General features: G+C 44.0%; 1 protein-coding gene across 2 annotated transcripts in view; it reads right to left on the bottom strand.

Moving 5' to 3' along the window:
• LOC138537035 (2-5A-dependent ribonuclease-like) overlaps positions 1 to 20,196 on the bottom strand; it is a 392,082-nt gene extending 371,886 nt beyond the window's left edge. The window contains exon 1 of one of the 2 annotated variants that reach the window (XM_069641422.1): positions 20,090 to 20,196. The gene's annotated coding sequence lies outside the window, so the exon portion shown is untranslated. Of the gene's footprint in view, positions 1 to 19,988 lie in introns of both variants that reach the window. The other variant, XM_069641421.1, reaches the window with a different exon arrangement.
• Positions 20,197 to 20,480: the final 284 nt, after the last annotated feature.

The following is a 20,480-nucleotide window of genomic DNA, read 5'->3' as shown; positions in this document are numbered from 1 at the left end:
CCTGGATTGGGCCTCCCAGCAACCCAGGGGCAGCTTGAACCCCGTTTCATTAACTGAAAATGTCTGCCAGCCGGCTCAACCATGCTCGCACTTAGAGCCACGTCAGGACCCATGCTGCTTTTAACACTCTGCGCAACTTTGAACTGCCTTCTGCACTTCCACACACTCAGACATTGCTGCGGACCACATCGGTCAACCCGATCACCAGCTGAACTCCGTGGAGATGACGGATTTGCATCCCGACTCGACCAGCCGGGAAGCCATAGACTTGTCTCTCTCGAATGCAGACTCAACCCAGCAGAAGCATCTTTTCTCTGTTGATTTCGACCACCGCCCTGAACTACTGGAAGCCATCATCATGACTGTCTCGAATGCTGAATCAACCCAACAAAAGCCTGTACCTTCGAACTAACTCAATGCTGACCTGCCAGTGGGACCATGTTCGGTTTGAACATATTGACATCCGCTCGACTGCGCAAAAACTCCTAGAAGCCCAGCAAGATGCTGTTGAGCACTCAAGACAGTGAAATAAGGTATTTTGAACATGCCCTGTCCTCATGGTCTAATTAAAGGACCTTTAGTGACTTTTAAGCCCCACTTTTAGACCTTTCAAAGAAATATCCATAAACAATTGACATTGCTGCTTAGTCCCTTGCCTGAACACCCCTAATTATCAACCCAAAGTGTGATTTCACATCAAAACTCTGCATTTCTTGTGTTTCTTAATCAGTTTCTTTGCATGTCATTGTTTATTAAAGTCGCTATTATTATAGAACATGGATTGGACATTCTTTTATTTTGGAACCATTGTTCTAAAGCAGTTTGTACTGCTATTGTTATCAGCTCACATCTCTCCTGAAGATATAGCCTGCTCTCGGCCCATGTTACCAAAAAAGGCAAAGGAGGAATACCTTTTGGGCTCTACCTGTTTCATCTTTATGACTGAGTTCACTGCAAGTTTAGGAAAAGTTTTGTGCTGAAACGGCAGTTAAGTCACTACTTTTTTAAAAAAAAAATGTATTGTGATATAACCACATTTTGGGTTTTTTACACATTATTCATTTGAAAATAAACATTTAAAATATATAGATAGCACAAAATACAAAATACAATTCAAGTATCCTTAAAACCTTTCATCACATTCCTACAATTCTGACATAATAATAATAAACTAAGATTAAACAATAACTATCCAAAATGCAATGTTAAGTCACTACTCATCCCTGTACTCCTGCATCGCAGGAGTAATTTCCTCACAGCTGTCTAACTTTAACATCCTACACAAGAACCATTTGCACAAAAAAGAAGGTCCCTCCGTTGATGACCCCTAATGATGTATTCACCCACAATTGGCAGCAGCGAGCGCTCAACTCACTGAGCTATCTTGCCAGCCTCTAACTTTGTCATTGTGAATCCCATTTGTTATGCATGTGCACATAGGCTTTGCAACAGGTAGGAAGCCGAGTTAAGATGATCATCACTTCCCATATATGCTGAATTTCAAGGGTCTTGTTGCATTAAATCAGATCACCTTAACTGTCCCTTAGCTAAAGTTTTTCACAGAATTTCAAAGGTTTTGTTATACCATAGTTTATTCAGAATCACTTGCCACGACCATGGCCACTATGCATGTTACACCTATAGGTTTCCTTAGGGCCCACTAGCCATAGCCTTCAGCCATGCACACTGTACATGTTCCACCCGCAGGTTTCCTTAGGGCCCACTAGCCATGGCCTTAGGCCGTGCCCACTGTGCATATTCCACCAATATGTTTCTTTAGGGCACACTAGCGATGACCTTCGGCCACTGTACATATTCCACTTATCGGTTTCCTTAGAGCCCACTAGCCATGGCCTTCAGCCGTGGCCACTGTACATATTCCACCAATATGTTTCTTTAGGGACCGCTAGCCATGGCCTTCGGCCACTGTACATGTTCTACTTATTGGTTTCCTTAGAGCCCACTAGCCATGGCCACTGTACATGTTGCACATATTGGTTTCCTTAGGGACGGCGATCAGCATAAACAGTGGCCACGGTCTTCAGCCCTGCCCACTGTGCATGTTCCACCAATAGGTTTCTTTAGGGCCCACTAGCCATGGACTTCGGCCATGGCCAGAGCCACTTCGTTTTAAAATTATTTTCCCATGTAAAATGTCCTTTTAAAAAAAAATGTTATATGATGACCTCGGTTTTACTATTGAACTACCCATAACCTGAGTTATCCCCGGTGTAACGCCCGCTATACGAAAACGCTTTAAAAATCCAAAGCCCTTTCCCACCCTGACAGGCACTCACCAAGTGTCCCCCTCCTCTTCCCCATGCCCCCCCACTGCCCTCCGGTGCTTTATGCCCTCCCTAGCCATCTCACATTACCTCCATCACTCTTCATTTCATGTGACACACTTTCGTTCCCGCACGTGTCTTCCGTTGTAGCCATGGGTGTCCCCGAGTATAACCCAGGTTATGCGAAAACAAACATTTGAACTGTAACTCTGTGCTCTGACCACCCCTAACTCCCCAATTTCACATGGTGTCCTCTCCCCCTCCTCCCTACCTCTAGCCTGATGGCATTTATCCTTTTTCCTCGTACGAATGGCTTTTATTTTACAATTTTCATTTTCGGCTAACCCAGGTTATAACTGCGGTTAAATCTTGCATCGAGAAAAAATAAAAATAAGCCAGATTTTTAATTTCTGATGTTAAGGGACTTCAATTCAGCACTCCCACTAAGTCAATGTCGAGTCTGGGGTGCCCAAGGGAAGCCCTTCTTTATATATTTTTATGACAAGTTATAATCTGGATGATAAACCCTAATATAACGCCCCTCTCTTTGAATCCCCCTGACCTCACTGAGCCAAGAAGTAGGTTTGTTTTGCAAATTAAAAGATTTATTTTACAAATTAAACAATATATATATATATATCACACTTTTATAATAAATTAATATTTGATCGCACACTTATGAATATGACAGTGATCAACAATGGATAATATTACACTAGCACACTTTTATAATCACTTAGGAGTTGGGATAGAAAGGATAAGGTAGCTGAGAATGCTTTTATGGTTTCAAGGAAATACAATGATGGAAAGAATGCAGCACAGAAATAAACTGATATGGTTTCAACAAGAGAGAATATAATCACTTTTCCCCTTGTGGCAATTCACTCCCCCCCCCTATGCAGTATAAAGAGATGGAAGGAGAGCACACAATTTTCAGGAATACCATCAAATGCAATACCAATTCAGTTCCCCCTAGCAAGCTTAGAGCACAGTGATGATTTTAAAACACAGGCAAAAAATACTTTAAATGTGATTTGCAAAGAAGTGAAAATATGCTAAAAATGATTTTAATTCCCTATGGGAGATTCAGGGTAGGTGACAGCTACTTTGAATGAGTTCAGGTCAACACTAGCAATGATTCAGGAGGGATTATCAGGTTGAAAACGAATTTCAGCAATGCAAAGCAAAAGACAGCGATTTTTGACAGGTGGTGAAATGAGCTAGTTGCAATTCGCGGCACTTTTCCCGAGTGCGTCGAGCGCGATTACGGAAAACGTATAAGGAGTAGAAAGTCCGGCTTGTTGGAAAGCTGAGGATCCTAGCTTTCAGATGAAAGTTAAATCTCGTTCCTAGCACACGCGGTTCCAAAAGATACGGACAATTTCGTAGAGGTAGATTTTCAGAAATAAAGTAGTGATTCAGAATGGTAAATGACACTTTCACAGGTTTAAAGTCAGAGAATGGAATCAGATTATTTTAGACTAAGAGAATGGTTCAGGCACAGTTTTCAGGATACTCACTCTTAGTCTTGGAAGGAATGGGCCTCCGTCACAGATCTGGTCTACAGGTTTAGCTGCGGTTGTCTCGCCACGGATGGTCTCTGATACCGGTTCTGCTCACTGCGATCTGGGTCAACTCTGCTCTGCTGGTCTGGATCTCTGGTTCTGGCAAAAGTTCTTGGCACTGCATGGTCTGGTCTGGATACAGCACTGCTTTCTGGGTTCTGGCATAGGGTTCTAGCCAGAATCAAACAGCACAGCCCGGCTGTTGAAGAGTCAGGTTGCAAAAGATTTTGAGGCCTGCTGAAAAGGATTCAGCTTGTAGTTCAGGCCCCTCTGCTTAAAGGTTCTGGAGTCTTGAGTCTAAGTTCTGTATGGTCCTTCTTGAAATTTTCTGGTCCAGCAGAGTGCTTCGCAAGAAATCAGTTTGAAATGGAAAATGAATGCGTCTACCTGGGTCTCACTGACTCCTTTTATGTCTTTTGAAAATGGGTGTGTGCGTTGGCATAACTAAGCCTGCCCCTCACAACTTATCATTGGCCAAGTTCGCCTCTCTCCCTTGATTGGGGGAAGGAAATGGAGTGTCATCGTGATGAGGTAGGTTTATGGGTCACAGGATCCTCCCCTTGTCAATTTGCACACAAATCTATTTTTGATCCAAATACATATTTATCTATGTACAATTTTTCTAATATTATATGTCCAGTTAACATATTTTCTGTAACACCAAATCACCCGATCCCTGTCTTTGTAAGATGTCGTGTCCACTTCTGACAGAATTCTGCCCTTTACATCCAGAACACAACCTCTAAACTTTTCCAGAATTTACACAAACATGCGCAAGGAATATGGCCATCAGATGATAAAGTGTCAGATTTTTAATATTCAGACATTTGGAGTAATACCCTATTTTCAGCTACTACCCCCCAGAACATACCACAGAGTCCTAACACCTCTTAAAATGTGCACAGAAAAATCACAAGAATAAATGATATTATTATATAATTTTGACAATTTCGTACTATGAATTATCCATCTTTTTAAAATTATGCTGTGGCCCAGATGGGTGTGGTTTAGGTTCCAAAGCACATGGGGGGATTTCTGTCTGTCCCCGCCTCCAGCTCAGGTGGCTCCCAGAAGCACTGCTCCTCCCAGTTTCTTCCAAGAGGAAGCAGTTTAGGACCCCCCTAATTTAACATTTGCCTGAGCCAAGGAAAGCTCATTGTTCTGTTTCCTGCAGCCCCAGGTACCCCACCCCTAATTCAATCAGAGAGGTGTAATCTCCTTTTGGTGGGAACAGCAGAAGGCAGGCCAGGCCTGTGAATGCAGTTGGTGGGTAAGTTTTAAATCCTGTCGGGGGTAGTTGCCGGGCAGAATTCAATCTCTTCATGCCAGTTCCAGTTTTTTTCATGCAAATCAAACTTACAATTTTGACACATGAAGCTAGAAAGCTGATTCTAAGTTCAAAACTATGACATTTAAACAGTTGCAACCTATGTGACACTCCAAAGTAAATCACTAATTTATTTTAAAAATTTCATTATTTTAGGTTCTTCATCTTTCCAGATTTTGTATGCACACAAGACTACATTCTGCCAAATGTCTGCTGGTGTTCAGTGAGAATTTTGAATATCTTGCAATGTTTAAAATAGGCATTTGTAGCTTGCATTTGTAAGAAACAAATGTGATTTCAAAGCTCTTTTTTAGCTAACCGGCACTGCTGTTTTTCCTTTGGCACCACGTTTCACTCATGGCGCTTCTGGCCCATCACGCTCGCACTGGTAGGTGGCAGGTCAGACGACCATTTTGGTGTGCGCAAAAACTGCGCGGTTTTCCTGGATTCTGGTGCAAATGTGGGCTTGTCTGCCATCTTGGATTTCCTAAGCCCACAGCACCAAATGTAGCATAATAATTCAAACGTGGGTCAAAACACCTGACACTGAAAAGCCTTGCTGATTTGTTGTGGGATACATTACTGTATTGCATTAAAGCCCTACCTCTTGTATTACCCTACTTAACATAGTAGACCCATGTTAGTGAGCTAGTAATTCATTTCAGATCATGTATCTCAAATAAGGGTAATTCAGCACTGTACAGTTTTTTAAAAAATGTAAGCATTTCTGCATGTCCTGTAAATTCTCAAATTTAGGTGTTTCTCCCACTGCTCAGGTATCCCAGTGGTGCACCATGTACTGCTAACTCTCAAAGGTAGGCGTTTCTGCATGTACTGTAGATTCTCAAATGTAGGCGTTTCCAACACTGCTCAAGTATCCCAATGTCCGGTGTTGCACCATGTACTGTTGTCTCTCAAATGTAGGCGTTTTCTCCCGCTGTTCAGGTATCCCAATGTCTGGTGTTCCACCATGTACTATTGATTCTCAAATGTAGGTGTTTCTGCTTAAACAGTTGTCTGTCAAATTTAGGCATTTCCTCCCACTGTTCAGATATCCCAATGTCTGGTGTTCCACCATGTACTGTTGATTCTCAAATGTAGGTTGTTTCTGCATGTACTGGTATCTCCCAAATGTGGGCGTTTTCTCCCACTGCTCGGGTATCCCAATGTCAGGTGTTCCACCATGTACTGTGGAGTCTCGAATTAAGGTGTATCTGCATGCACTGTTGATTCTCCAATTTTGAGGTTTATCCCACTGCTCAGGTAGTCCAGGTTTTAGGTATTTCTGCATGTACTGTAAGGTGTCCCGGTTAGGTGTTTCTCCCACTGCTTAGGTGCTCCAAATGTAGGTGCTTTGGCATGTGCTATTGATACTCCACTTAGGTGTTCCACCATGTACTGTTGAATCTAGGATTTGGGCATCTCTTTCACTGTGCAAGGGTCTCAAGTCCGGGTGGTTCGCCATTCGCCGATGTACCTCATCTTTTAGGCTTCTTTCCATGCAAGGCTGTGTCTCAAACTTGGCCATTTCTCCCACCACACAATTGTCTCAATTCTGGGTTGTCTGCCATTTACTGCTGCATCTCATATCTGACCGCGCTGCCTTTTCACTGCTTTGTCTTGGACTTGGGCGTTTGCCCCAGTGTTATAGTGTCTAGTGTCTGGGTGGTACACCTTCTGCTGCGGACCCTCAGTCTTGGGCGTCTTCCACACTGCTCAGGCTCTCAAGTGGAGGTAGTCCACAGCTAGCGAGACCAGCCAATCGCTTTGGACCTAGGAAAGCGACATCGAACTCCATCCAAGCTTAAGGTATGTATAACTCTCAACACGTCTGTGGACACATGCCGCAAGCAGTGTTCCCCATCCATGCACTATACAATGCAGCTATGGCTATGCAAATCCGGTGTAGCAGCTTGCATAGCCATCCACACTGAAACCCTTACGTGCCTCAGCACCTCTGCCATTAGTATGCAGTGACAACCTATGAAAAATGTCAGTCTAGCTGGGCACACATCGAGTCTCCTGCAATAGCACTCTATCCTAATCCACCTCCAGCGCCCACCCCCATGCTTACTGGAGCCTAGCTAGCCCTCCTAAGTACTAACCTGGCCCAATGCACACACACATCTTAATGTTACCTCTTAGAATCTCCCATACATGGACTTCGGTCGCTGAGGGCGTTCCAACCACAAAGCGCATTGAGGCCATACAAATGAGGGAAAGGCACTATATAAAAGATGATTACAATTACATTTACATATTGTGAGAAACTGGATGGCATTCTCACACCTATTCCCCTGTGGATACTTTGTTCAAGTGGCCAGTGAAGGGGACAAGTAAGGGAGGTTCACCTGAGTAGAGGGATTCTCAGGATTGGGGGGAGAATGCCGGACAGTGAGACATGCTATCCCCTCTGTCCCAATTATACATCACCCTACTCTCCCTCATTCTTTGTGAGATATGCTGATTCCCTCATCCCTAATTCAAGTCCAATTATCTATGACACAAGAGGGGGAGGAAAAGAGTTAATTACCTAGAATTGGGTGAGAAGAAAAAACAAATAGACAAAGACAGGACTTGATATTAATATCCATTAATCTTCTATCATTCTAGACCACAGGGAATACTATCCAGACCCCTGCTTGTTTAACAGAACATGGAATACTCTACCAACAGGGGAAGCCATCCCATGAAATAAAAACAAGGCTGGAGAATTCCTCTATCTCCCCTATCGATCCCCTAATAATATTCCAGTAAACAGATCTAACCGCTAATCCCAATTTAACTCCCTCCCACCATTTCCAACTAATACTGGGAAGAATAAGAGGCAACTGAGAGTAGTGAGGCTTACCTATGAGAATCACCCTGGGAAACAGAGAGAAGACAGCCACCAACTACCATTAGGTTGTCCCACTAGTAGAGTCAGGCAAGGTCAGGCATTTAATATTGACCACTCACACCTGACTCCACTTGACTCTCTTTTCAACTATAAAAGGTGTGGTTTTTCACAAACAGCAGTGTGAGCTGGGGATATTGACTGGACCAGAGAAGCCAAGGAGCAGGGAGCTGCAGGGAGATAAGCCTGGAGGATCTGGAGGAGAACGTCATGCTGAGACGCTGGCCCGGTGTTTGTGAGGGGCTGCATGGTAGGGAGTCGTGTCTCCAGGGAGCCGGAGGGAGGCAGCCTGTGTCCTGCTGGCGGTGTTCAGGGAATTGATTGTTCCCTTGGGACGTGTGCCATCCCAAGGGTGTCTGAGGGCCAGGTGGTGAGGCCCTGACCTTGACCCCATGCATCCAGGAGAGACCTCTCGCCAGCGCTACGCTACCCGGTGAGTTTCAAACAAGTAAGAGAAAGAAACTCGGGAGCGTGCAACTGGCTGGAGCGGGAAGGGAGAAAGACACATTTTGTAAAGCAGCATGGAGCGGAGAGCGAGAGTGAAAGCAGAAAGTAAGCGGAAAGCGAGAGAAAGGCGCTAGAGGAGGGGAAATAAAGAAAAGGCATAAAAAGTGGATGAAAACGGCACAAGTGATCCAGAAGCAAGGAAAGGGTGCGAGAAACACCAAACTGCAGAAAAGGTGCCAGCGGCCAAAAGGTTAAAGGAAAGGTGCAAGTGTGCACCGAAGAGTGAAATAAGTGTGCAAGAGGCATGATAAGGAAAAGGACAGGTGCAAGTGTGCACCAGAGAAAGAAGGAAGCATGCAAGAAGCACAACACAGAGAAAGTAAAGCAAAGGAAGGAGCAAGGGTGCACAAGGTGAAAGAAGAGGAAGCAAAAAGAAGGTGCAAGTGTGCACGACAAAGACAGAGAAACACAGAGATAAAAAGGGGTGCAGGAAGCACCTGAAGAGGAAAACAAGTACAGGAAATAAAGAGAGGGGCTAAAGATCACAGTGGTCATGATAGGAGGCGCAAAGAGCCTGGCGTTGTAGAAAGTCTCTGATTCTACCCCATGAAAGGATTGTGTGTGGAAGAAACTGTATATAAGAGAGAGGTGCATCCTGACAAACTGAACTTGTTTTTGAAACTAGAGGGGATCTAAGCTTGAGGAAGGGAACCCCGAGAGGCCTAACAAGGTTGAATACTTATTTTTGAAACAGAGAGGCATACGCTTGAGGAAGGGAATCCCCAAGAACCAAAGACATTGAAAGTTATTTGAAAATATTGTAAGAAACTTGTAAAGAAGAGTTAACGAACAACCCTTTTTGATTGTGCTAAACTTTGATGACATTGTCAGAATCACACCTGGTGAAGAAACCACCTGACACCAGCCTTGGTTTATATTTCTTTTTGAATCACTATGTTTTCTTTAAAGAGACTTCCTATCACATTTTGTCAAAGACTGAGGGCGAGCATAGGTTTAGACACAGACAGATTTTGGTTTTGGACTTTCAGACATCGATGGCCCATAAAAACATCTGTTGAGGGAGCAATCCCTTTAATGTTAGGGCCAGCTAGGTATTACAACAACCTCAGAACTGTATTAAATAAAGGTTTTGAAACTGTTACATTTCAGTCTGTGACTCTCTTGATATCATGGCTGCCTCACAATATATTTTTGGGAGAAGGGTCACCCCCTTCTCTGTCAAATATTTCAACAGCTACTGGACGGAATAACCCCAGACCCCTCCTGAAAATCGAGTCAATGCTTCGTGCCAAAGTTATTTCGTGCGTGATCCAATTCTGTCCAGAGGTTTGGACTTTTTCTGTACGGGGAAATGAATGATAGTAGGCCAAAAACAGCATTTTTTGGTTTCTTAATACATTTTTCATTTCTTAATGAATCTTTCCCAAAATGTCCAGTCTGGGAGGGGGGTGTAAACTCAGCATATCATAACGTTAAAGGATGGGGACAAAAGAGAATCACTAGACATCAGTATATTTATTTGCATAGTGCTTACATTTTGCGGCTGTATTTTGCCACACTTGCATTTTTCTTGATGGAGTGACCCAAATGTAGATTTGGTACTTTGATTCTCACCACTGTTGTGGTTTGCCGCACTTGCCTTTTGCATCCCAAAGTGTTCCAAAGGTGGGTTTGCTGCTTTGAATCTCACCACTATTATGTTTTTCCACACCTGCTTTTGCCTCCTTAGTGTTCCAGATTAGGTTTGCCCCATTTAGTCTCTCCACTATGACGTTCCTCCACACATACATTTTGCATCACCTCTCTGATATTTTCCCGCACTATCATTTCACCCACAGGTTACAGCTGAGCCCCATGCATAAATTCGGTCCAGCTGTTCACATAGATTCACACCTTTGAGATGTATGCTATTTGACTAATGGTTTACCCTAAACATACTTCGCTACGACCCATAGAATAGAGCAGAGTCCCTTGCAAAATTTGGTCCAGTTGTTCACACAGCTTGACACTTTGAGACAGCACCCATTTCTCGCACCTTTGCAATATGGGCTGCTGCTAGAGAACTGGCCATTCTCTACCAACCTTCGATTTGGCAAAAAATGTACACATGCATTTTACCACTCCTTTCATTACTTTTCAACACAGACTATGGTCTCCCAAAGGGCGTTCTTCCTCACAAGGCCAAACCAATGGCAGCAGGCGCTATACAAATACCACTGTATCCAGTGCAAGTAAGCAGGACAGATAGCGTTGCTAACAGGCGACACTCCAGCCTGCTTGTGGATTACCCACTATAATTGTGCATTGGGGCATCCGCCATCTACCTCAGAACAAGCTACAGGATCTTACCACATATCATGACCTTGAAAATGACCTTGACGTTTGAAACAAGTGTCGTCAAATCACAAAAAAGAAACACTTTTTAAACTGAATATATGATTCCATGAGGTTATCTTAAAGAGGATTCAGTTGCAATAATACATGAGTAGATTCCTCGAGGGTTCAGCACGTACATGGTTGGTCTCAAAACCCAAATGGCTATACAAATACAACCTAATATTACATAACATAATATAATATAGGCCTGGATAAAAATGGGGGAAAGGTACTGGATGTCCCAGAGTGCCTCATGCACATCCAGACATGGATCACATAGAGCTTTCTCCTACTAATTGTGAGAAAACCCGAAACACTAATATACAGCCAGCTGAACACCATCAGTCACCGTTTCATATGCAAACATTGATGGCTCCCCCACCAAAACCAACCACACCAGTATGACATTTGGCATTATCTTGGACTCTGAAATGTCCTTTAAATGTCACTTTAACACAGTTATGAAATGAGCAAATTGTCAGCTTTACAAACTTTGCCAACTTCTCCCACTCCTGGACTTCCGATTCAAGGTTGTAACCGTTCAGGGATTGGTCCTTTCCAGATCGGACTACTGTAAGAGCTTATACATGGGGTTAACCACATTGCACAATTACACATTTACAGCTTGTCCAGAACCGAGCAATGCGTATGATACTTGCTTTGAAAAGAAGGAGACAGCTCTGGCCCAGGCCTGAAGCGACTCCACTGGTTACCCATCAAAGACAAAGTGATCGTCAAGACTCTTGGCCTGGTTCCCCAAGCGATGTGGAACAAGAGCTTTGCATACATCTACATTGAGCATAGCCAGTATAATCCTTAATGGAATCTGGGATCCAACAAAATCGCCTCCTCAAGATGGCAGATTTCAAGAGTGATTGGACCAGCCAACTGGAAAAATCTGACAATCACTCAGAGACTATGAGAAAAGGACAAGCATTTCAGATAAGAACAAAAATAGGGACTCTTTTCGAAGGCAATTTCGTCTTAACCTTTATTGATATAATGTTGGTGTGTTGCCCACAGAAGCAAGGAGCTCTCTTCATAAGTTGCCATGAGCCCTCAATGCTGTCTGAAAATCTATCACCCTGGGATTTACCCTAGACTCCTTTGTGTAAAATGAATCACGATGTAGCTCATCTCCGGAGTGGTACACTTACTTCCCCCCAGGTCACTTTGACCTCTGGCCACATTCCCTGTATTAGAAGATTAGGACCCCTTGCAACATGTACCCAACGGCCAATACGGAATCTCTTACAATTGAATGACCTTCCTGAAGAGCATCATCCACCATGGAATCCCAAAAGACCTAGGAGCCATGACCTCGTCCATAGACACAAAAGAAAATGTCATTTTCAACTATGAGGACAGTTAATATTCAGACTCACTTAAATGCTGTGCTTCTTACCCACCCGTTCTTCCCTTCCACCACTGCCCTCTCCCTCCCTGTAACTTGCTCCTAATAGCGCTCTAAATCAGTTCTCTCTTTTTTGCTTGTTGTGCTTTACAAAAATCTAAAATAAATAAAATAATAAATAAATGCATATATAACTAATTTCGGGGTGGTCAAGGAGGGTCCTCTTTATTATGAGGGATTCATGTTGTGCACACCATATTGATGACAGGGGGGTGGCAGCGATCTGTGCAGTGTTGTAAATCCATATAAAGGAAATAGAGTTAATTATGTTACTTTTAGTGTTGCAATCATTGAGAATGTTTACATATTAGTTTTTCATGCAAGTAGTGTGAAAGCATCTCGGAGAAAGACACAGACAACAGATTCTGAATTAACAATAAAACTTTACGAATTTAAAAGTCAGGAGGGAAAAACGCCTATACTATAATGGATTTTCTCTACCAAACCAAAACTAAGGAAAGTCAAAGTCCAACAGTTCAACTTTGGAATCTGTCTGTGTCCAAAACCTATACTTGCCCTCACAACTAAACCATACAATGTGCAGGGATGTCAGCAACCATAAAAACAGTGTTCAAAACAACGTTCAGACCTCTGTCCAGCTTGCATCGTTCTTTCAACTCCCTTCCCCAAGTATAAAGAAGTTCCAAAAAAAGTCTCAGAATTGCCTTAAATTCAGAACGATATAGAATTAACCATCACTCGGGGTTCCCTTCCTCAAGGTTCAAAACACAGCTCCAAACACAAAATATCTTGAGACTCCGTCCTCAAGTCAATAAGCAGGTTAAACCATTAGGGATCCCTTCCCCAAGATTCACTTTCAATGTTATAAGGATATTTTCCAGTTTTCTTAAAGTTCTGGGCCACACTTGCGCCCTCTGTGTATAGTTGGTCTTAGTACAAAAATGTCTTGACTGAAAGTTGCAGTTCATTCACTTATTAAAGTTCATCTCCAAAGTTCCATTCACTTTGGAGTCCAATATACACATTGGGTTCACTTATATTGCTGACGTTCTGTTCACTTTGAGGTTCAATATGTATGGTATTCTTTGGTTCAAAGCTTTGTTGACTTGTAGATTCAACATATATGTATTTTTGCTTGCATTTAAAGTTTCATCAACTTTTGAGCTTGGCACAAGATGGGTTTATTTTAATTTTAAAGCTCCATTGATTTATAATCTTCATAAATAAGACTTTTCTTTCAGTTCGGTATTCAATAAGTATGGAGACATGTTTGGTAAGCTTTTCATTTGGTTTGGAATTCAATAAGTGCCAAAGACCTTCATGCAATTCACCTCGTTGTTATATATCTTTATAGAATGCCTTTAATAACGTGCCCAGCACTCACAGACTCTCATAATAATTGTAAAAAATGTCATTCAGTTCATTTCGTTATGAGTCTTTGTAGAATGCCCGAGACTTCAAAACCGTGCCTTCATGTACACGCCACCACTCCTCTACAAAGTATTCTCAATTGTTCTTTAGTTAATGATCATTGAGATCTGAGACCTTCGAAAACGTGTTTTATCATGCATGCGACCACTCTGACACAAAGTAATCCTCTGCGTAAGATCAAACACTTGCATACCGGGTTTCCTCTCTCCCAGAAACGCACTGGTTGCTTCTTTCGGCATTCCCGCAGCTCAGATCTCTCGGCCTTCTGTTCTCCGCCTCAGGGCTCCTCCTTCTGCCCCTCAGGCATTCCTGGGACGGCTTCTGACCCTAGGAGAACGAGCACTGCGAACACCAGAAAAGGGGGCGATCTCAAGGCACGGCTCCCCTTTCAGCATTTGTTTGGTTCCACGGAGCCCCAGCGTCCGGGCTGCACTCCTTTGAACTGTCAGCATGCTGCACACATACAGCTCCCTGCTGCTTCTCTTGGCCTCTCTGCTGCTGCTCCAACATCAACACCACTGCTTCACCCTTTGGTATCATTTGATTGGGCTTTTTATACACCTGCAGCCCTTTAGCAGGCTGCAGGTGCAAATGTGTAGTTAGCCATGCCTGACCATCATTAAGGGGATATGCCTGACCTCTACATCTCTCGGCAGGCTTCTTCCTCGTCCCAGTACCAAAGTGGTAAAAGCACCTAGTCTTCATAACTCCTGGTTGCCTCTTCTTCGTCCCAGTACTGTTAGTGGTTATATATGAAGAAGTCAAGGGAGTTGACTCATAATAACCCATGAAGGAGGGGACAGGGTTGGGTTGGTTGTCAGTAGGAAAAGGAGGATACCATGTCCCTCCCAAAGGCATCCCTCTCCCAGTCCCCAAAAACCCTCCACCCAGGCGATCCTCCCTCGCCTGTCTACCCCCAGGGTCAGGATCCAAGGGAGATGGCCTCTCCCTGGCCACATGCGCAGAGGATCCATGGGCAATAGGAGTGAGAATACCCCCAGGTTTCTCACACTAGAAAGATACAATATTAAAACTGCAAATTCAACAAGAACACAATCCACACAATGGGGTGCTTTGCTCCATGGTTAGCTGTTGCACATGAATTCTAAGTAGCAGGGACATTCATGATGGAAAGAAGAATGAGTTACCTAGTAAGAAGGTCAGCGTATGAACAGGACAAGGTTTACAGTCCCACAAGGGAACAGAGGTTATCTCGACCCTTGTATTAAAATCTTTAGAGGGGGTTAGTCATATGTTCAGTGGTAATAAACATGAGGCCCGATGACAGGGTATCCATCGGTTAAGTGTTTTTCCAGGTCATCAGAGGCTATAAGTGGCTGCATAAATTAGAAGGTCTTTTAGAGGCGCTGTTTTGCTTTTGCTTGGCCATGTGAGGAGAACACTTAAACTTACGATTCCCTGGGCGCCTTGCAAAACAATTTATTGGACTCAGACAGGCAAGAAATCACACTTAGACTACTTGTTGTAGTAAAACATGAAAATGGCTCATTATAGGCCCTTTATTCATACATATGTATATATGAACATAGCATACATCAGCAAACATACAATTAGATATATAGAAATTTAGATATAAATAGCTTGACCGTTAGCAAAGACATAGAAGACACCTTCATCTTGGCCACTACAACAATGCTTAGTCCCAGAGCAGGTAGGCGAAGAGATCACTCGTGCTAACAGGGTCTGAGGCGGAGCGTCCTCCCTCTCAGCGAGACTGCATCACCCGGGGGTCCAAGTTTTAACTAACTTTGCCACAGAATGCCTTCTTCTCTTTATGGGGGCATGTCCCCGCCCTTCTCTGTTGTGTCTACCCTCAGCCGAAGAGCAGATCACAAGTGGAAGCGGCAGAGAGTGGAAGAAACCAGCCGGAAGTGGACAAACCCAGCACCCCTCTCCTTGCATTCATTCCGAGAACCCCTTATCCTGCACCTGCAGGACGCTCCGACTCCCTCCCTGTATTCGTCATTCAGCGGACAATACAATAACTATTCTCCAGTCAGTCCACTTGGCAACAATATTTATGTAGTTATGCAACCTTGTTCTTCTTTCGCTACTGAAATGCTTGTTTATTTTGCAAGGCCCACAGAGACGCAGGTTTTTATTACAGTGATGGGATTTGAGTGTCCAAAATGGCTGCGCACTGTATGCTCTAAGATTATGTTTGCATTATATATTGCCATCTGCGTGAGAGAGCTTGCCAGTTCGGAGGCCGGAGCACAAGCAGAATCTGCAAGTAGCCACCTGCATTTCATGCCAGGCCTCTGCCCAGCCTTTACCCTGTCCCTGGAGGCAGTGCCCTAGGACAAGTCTGCACTGGAATGACACACCTTGATTTCCCCCACCCCGCTGCACTCCCACCTCTGCACCTACTAGGTCATCTTCAGGTCCTGGAAATAGTTATTTCCAATTGCAGACATGTGTAATTTATTTTTCTGGGGAAGCATAAATTGTGCAAAACCTTGTTCTAATAGTGATAAATAACACTTTCATGTGTGCCAGAGCTGTGAGGCTGCACTTGGGCCTACCTGGAACAGTTAATATAAATGACAGGCAAGGGCCATCTTGTCCACTAGAAGTTGACATTTATTTATCATGCCTGCTGCAATCCCATACTTCGTACTTAGTCTCAGGCTATGACTTTCCTTTAACAATGTGAACTTTCTGATTTATGAAAATTCTGAACTTCTCCCTGCAGAGCAAATGATGGGTCAAGCATGTGGGTCATACAATATACGGGACGCTGCCCTGTGTAATACAGACTACACCCAGCAGCAGAGAGACTTGCACTGAAAACTGTTTTCAGAGCCTTTTTATCATATCTATTTATTTGTGTCCATTCATGCAGCTAACCTTTACATCCCCGAGCTTACTTTTTCTTCACCTCGTGATGATTGCACAAAGGGAGAACATGAAGATTTGAAGATCTGGGGAGAGAGTCTGAGAAAAGAGAGTGAAGGGTGAGGGCTAATCTCAGACATGAGTGTGTTTGAAGTTATAGTAGGAGAAAGGATTGAGCACGCTGGTGCGATGGCAGAGGGAGTTAAGCACTCTCCCCTGAATACTTGTGCCTGCAGACCAAAGGTGTGAATTCCGGCGGGGATGACCCAACCCTTCATCCTTCTGAAGTCGATAAATTGAGCATTAATAAATTGAGCAATAATAACCTGTTGCAGCGCTTAGAAGCAGCAGGAATCCGGCATGAAGTACCACATACAAACACATATTGGTGATAGTAGAACTTGTTTTGGAGGCAAATATGTGAGTGGGGAATACAACGACAAGTAGAGTGACAGGGACTTCGGAATGAGGAATGGATTAGGGATTGAACTGAAATAATAAAATGACAAGAACAGGCGTAGAAAGCGATCAATGAACTTGAGAAGAGTGTGTGTGCGGGTAGAGGAGGGAAGCAGAGGGGACAAAATGTGAGGGCATCGTGGACACTGGCAGCAGGGGCACAACAAAACCTACATTTCATTTCAGGGGGCAAGTGGTGATGGGAGGGGCCACTTCAGCAAATAGAAGGGGCAACTTGGAGGCTCCGCTCCCACTGTTCTACAGTTGGTCTTGTGTGGGGACCAACTATCAAATAGTATATTTTAAAGCGCAATATGCAGAGAGGCGGTGAAAGTCTTTCTTGAAAGTAGCAGCTTTAAAGTTTTACTGCGTTTGTTCAAGTACATTTTTCTGAACAAACACAGTAAAACTTTAACACCACCAGTTTCGGGGAAAGGCTTCCCTCACTGCTCTGCCTAACAAAATGCAAGTGCACACATCCAGGGGTGTACCTAGGCTAAAGTTTAGCTGGGGGCTAACCCATCAAATGTTGGGAGAGACGCTAACTTCAGAGACGGTGGAGGAGTGGCAAACATAGTTGTGTAGGGGCATCTAACTTCATTACTCACTGTAATGAGACTATTCTAGTGCAGCTTCAATCAGTTAACTCTCTCCTTTAAGTCTGAAAACACCCACTTTTTGCAGATCCTGAAGGTCCTAGAAAGTGTGAAAATGGCAGATAGTGTGTAATGAAAGACTCAATATCATAGCATAACGGGACATAGCAGAGTGTGGGGCAGTACGCTGGACAGACCAAGCAACTTCAGTGGCTGGGAGCAACAGGGGAAAAAATGTAACGTTGGCTCAAGCACAGTTAGTCCGCTATACTAGAATCTCAGGTGCACTGACTGGCTGGTGAGACTAGGTCTACCTGTCAAATCAAGTGTTACGAGACTGGCGGAGGGTCAGTGCAGCAATAATGCAATTCTATGTGACAGTATAGGAGCCACTAGCAGAGGAGACCCAGGGTACACCAATTTGTCCCTGCATTTATTAAACCTGTCCTATTATAAGGGTGTAAACTTAATCACATATAAGCACTCCAATGTTTGCAGATGAAGTCAGGGTGAGATTATATTATTTGCCTGGGATCACACACTTACGCTAAACAGCGAAGCAGGGATTTTAACCCACTCTGCAATTTGGGCACGCCCACTTTCTTCCACGCTTTACTTGCAACAAATATTTAAGTTTTGGGTGTCAAGGCCTACAACAATACTGTCCTATATAGTTAACTTGCAAAATATGCAAATTGCATAATAAAGCATCATGACATGTAAATCCTTATAGCAGCATGTTGGCCATAATAATATCAGTGTACCTTTTATTTTCCACATCCTGAATGGAAAACTATAAGATGCAGAAGGCAAATTATCTATTAATCCACTTTATTTTCAGTACTTTAAGACGCACAATAAAATAAGTTGTGTCATAAACTCACTTAGGTTTGTAGATTTGTCACAAACCTCCAGAGTGTTATGTATGGTTTTAAGAACATTCAACTAAGGACATCAAAGCAAACTTTACTTTTTAGCATATCAAGCTATTAGAGGTTATGGGTATAAACACATTTTCAACTGGTGTTTTTATTGTGTTGCTCGCTTTAACTGTCACAGATTTGCAAGGTGACTGGTGGTCTTTCAGTTGGAAATTCACCATCATACATAAATAAGGCTATGCTGCTTATGACAAAAGAAACATGTTGTTGAGTTCATTAGGGCAGCCAGCAGAGCCAGGGAAGCGTCCTGATGACTCTGGGACAGTGGCGTCGCTAAGGGAGGGCCTGGAGCCCCCCTCTGAAATCCTGGGCCCCCCATTGTGCCCCTTTACCTAAGGGGAGCAGTGACTGTGTTCTCTGTTCGTGGTGTTATTTGTGACACTAAGGCAAATGTGTGCAGATCACACAGCAAATACTCTCCTTTTGTCTCAAAGGTAGCAGTGATCTTGGTATGCATTATGGCTGAACATGAGCACAAGTCACTTCTCAGGTGTTCCTGCCTGGCTTCTGCACAGCGACCCCCAGAGTGCAGAGCAGCTTGCAGCCCCCTCCCATCAGAATGTAGTGCACAAAAGTGCTAATGATGGGCCATTACTTACTGAATGGTTTCATGCCTGCATTCTGATGAGAGGGGAGGTGCAGTGCAGTGGGTAGTTGCTGTGCACAAACGCCTCTCTGCAGGAGTGCTTGTGACGTCACAAATTACCTTTCATAGGCGGCACCCCGACTTTTGTCTGTGGCCCCCTCTGTGCCCCTCCTAAATTGTATTCCTGGCAACACCACTGCTCTGAACATTAGAGCCGAGCAGATGGTAGATTTGCCTCGAAAAAACAAATTGCGTTCAGAATTATGTTCCTGGTCCTTGGAACTGTTAAGGGGCGCGGAAGCCCCGGACCTCAGCTGACATTTCAGCTCAATGACATTGCCGCCTTACTGGCAGTAAGGCCAAGATTAAAGAACTATAAACTTAAAAAAAGAACTAGTTTCGGTTCTGAGGCCGGTGTACACGCTGCATGACAAGGCGCAGAGGGCGGGGACCTATGAATGGGAGGAGCAAGGCAGCGGGAGTTTCGTTTCTGGATGGCAAGCCAGTGACAGCTCCCTGGAGGAATAGAAACACCAGGGACCAGGCTCAAAGAATCGAAATTCTACTGCTCCGTGGCGCAGCCTTGCGAGGGGGCACCCGTGCTCTTCAGAATCCACTCCGAAACCCAACTTGGCATATCTCGTTGTTCCAACTGGACTCGCCCGATTTGAGTCTTCTTAGAATTGGCATTTGCACATGCAGTTTTCTTCTCCGTTCCTAACGGTTCCTTTATTACGGGGGTTGTAAAGGGCAATGCCCCTTCCATGTGCCCGGCCCTAGTAGTCTTGCGGGAGGGGGATCAAGTCAGAGAAATGTTCACTTACCCAAATAAACATGTACTCTCTCCCGGTCCCCCGTAGCATGGGCACAGTGTTCATAAAGTTATAAGAAACGGCAGGGCTGAGGAGAACGCTCGCGCACTCACCTCTTGCCAGCCTCTGCAGCAGCTGTGCAGGAAGAGACGGAAGCACATAGCCTGTAGCCAGAGGGCGGAGTCGTATATTGAAGAGCGGTGGGAAACAGGCTTGACGAACCCATGTCCTCGCAATGTTGACTAAATATTTGTAGGTGACATTTGGGCGTTGGAATTTTATTTCAGAGAACATGTTGCTAAGAACAGTGAAATTATGTATGCCAGTCACTAGGACTACTTGGTATATGTGAAACAGGAATCTTAACAAACAAGCATTGGAAAAGCCAACCGTTTTGCTTTTGTGTAGGCATCACAGAAAAGGAGGCCAAGGAATTAGTCTTTGATACTCAATGGGATCATGGGAAATTACATCAAACGGAGTTTCCAGGAGAAAGACAAGCAG

Source organism: Ambystoma mexicanum, chromosome 1q (genome assembly GCF_040938575.1).
Source record: "Ambystoma mexicanum isolate Mex_15411 chromosome 1q, UKY_AmexF1_1, whole genome shotgun sequence".
Taxonomy (NCBI): domain Eukaryota; kingdom Metazoa; phylum Chordata; class Amphibia; order Caudata; family Ambystomatidae; genus Ambystoma; species Ambystoma mexicanum.
The sequence above is the reverse complement of the archived record's forward strand: the minus strand, read 5'-3'. Positions and strand labels throughout refer to the sequence as shown.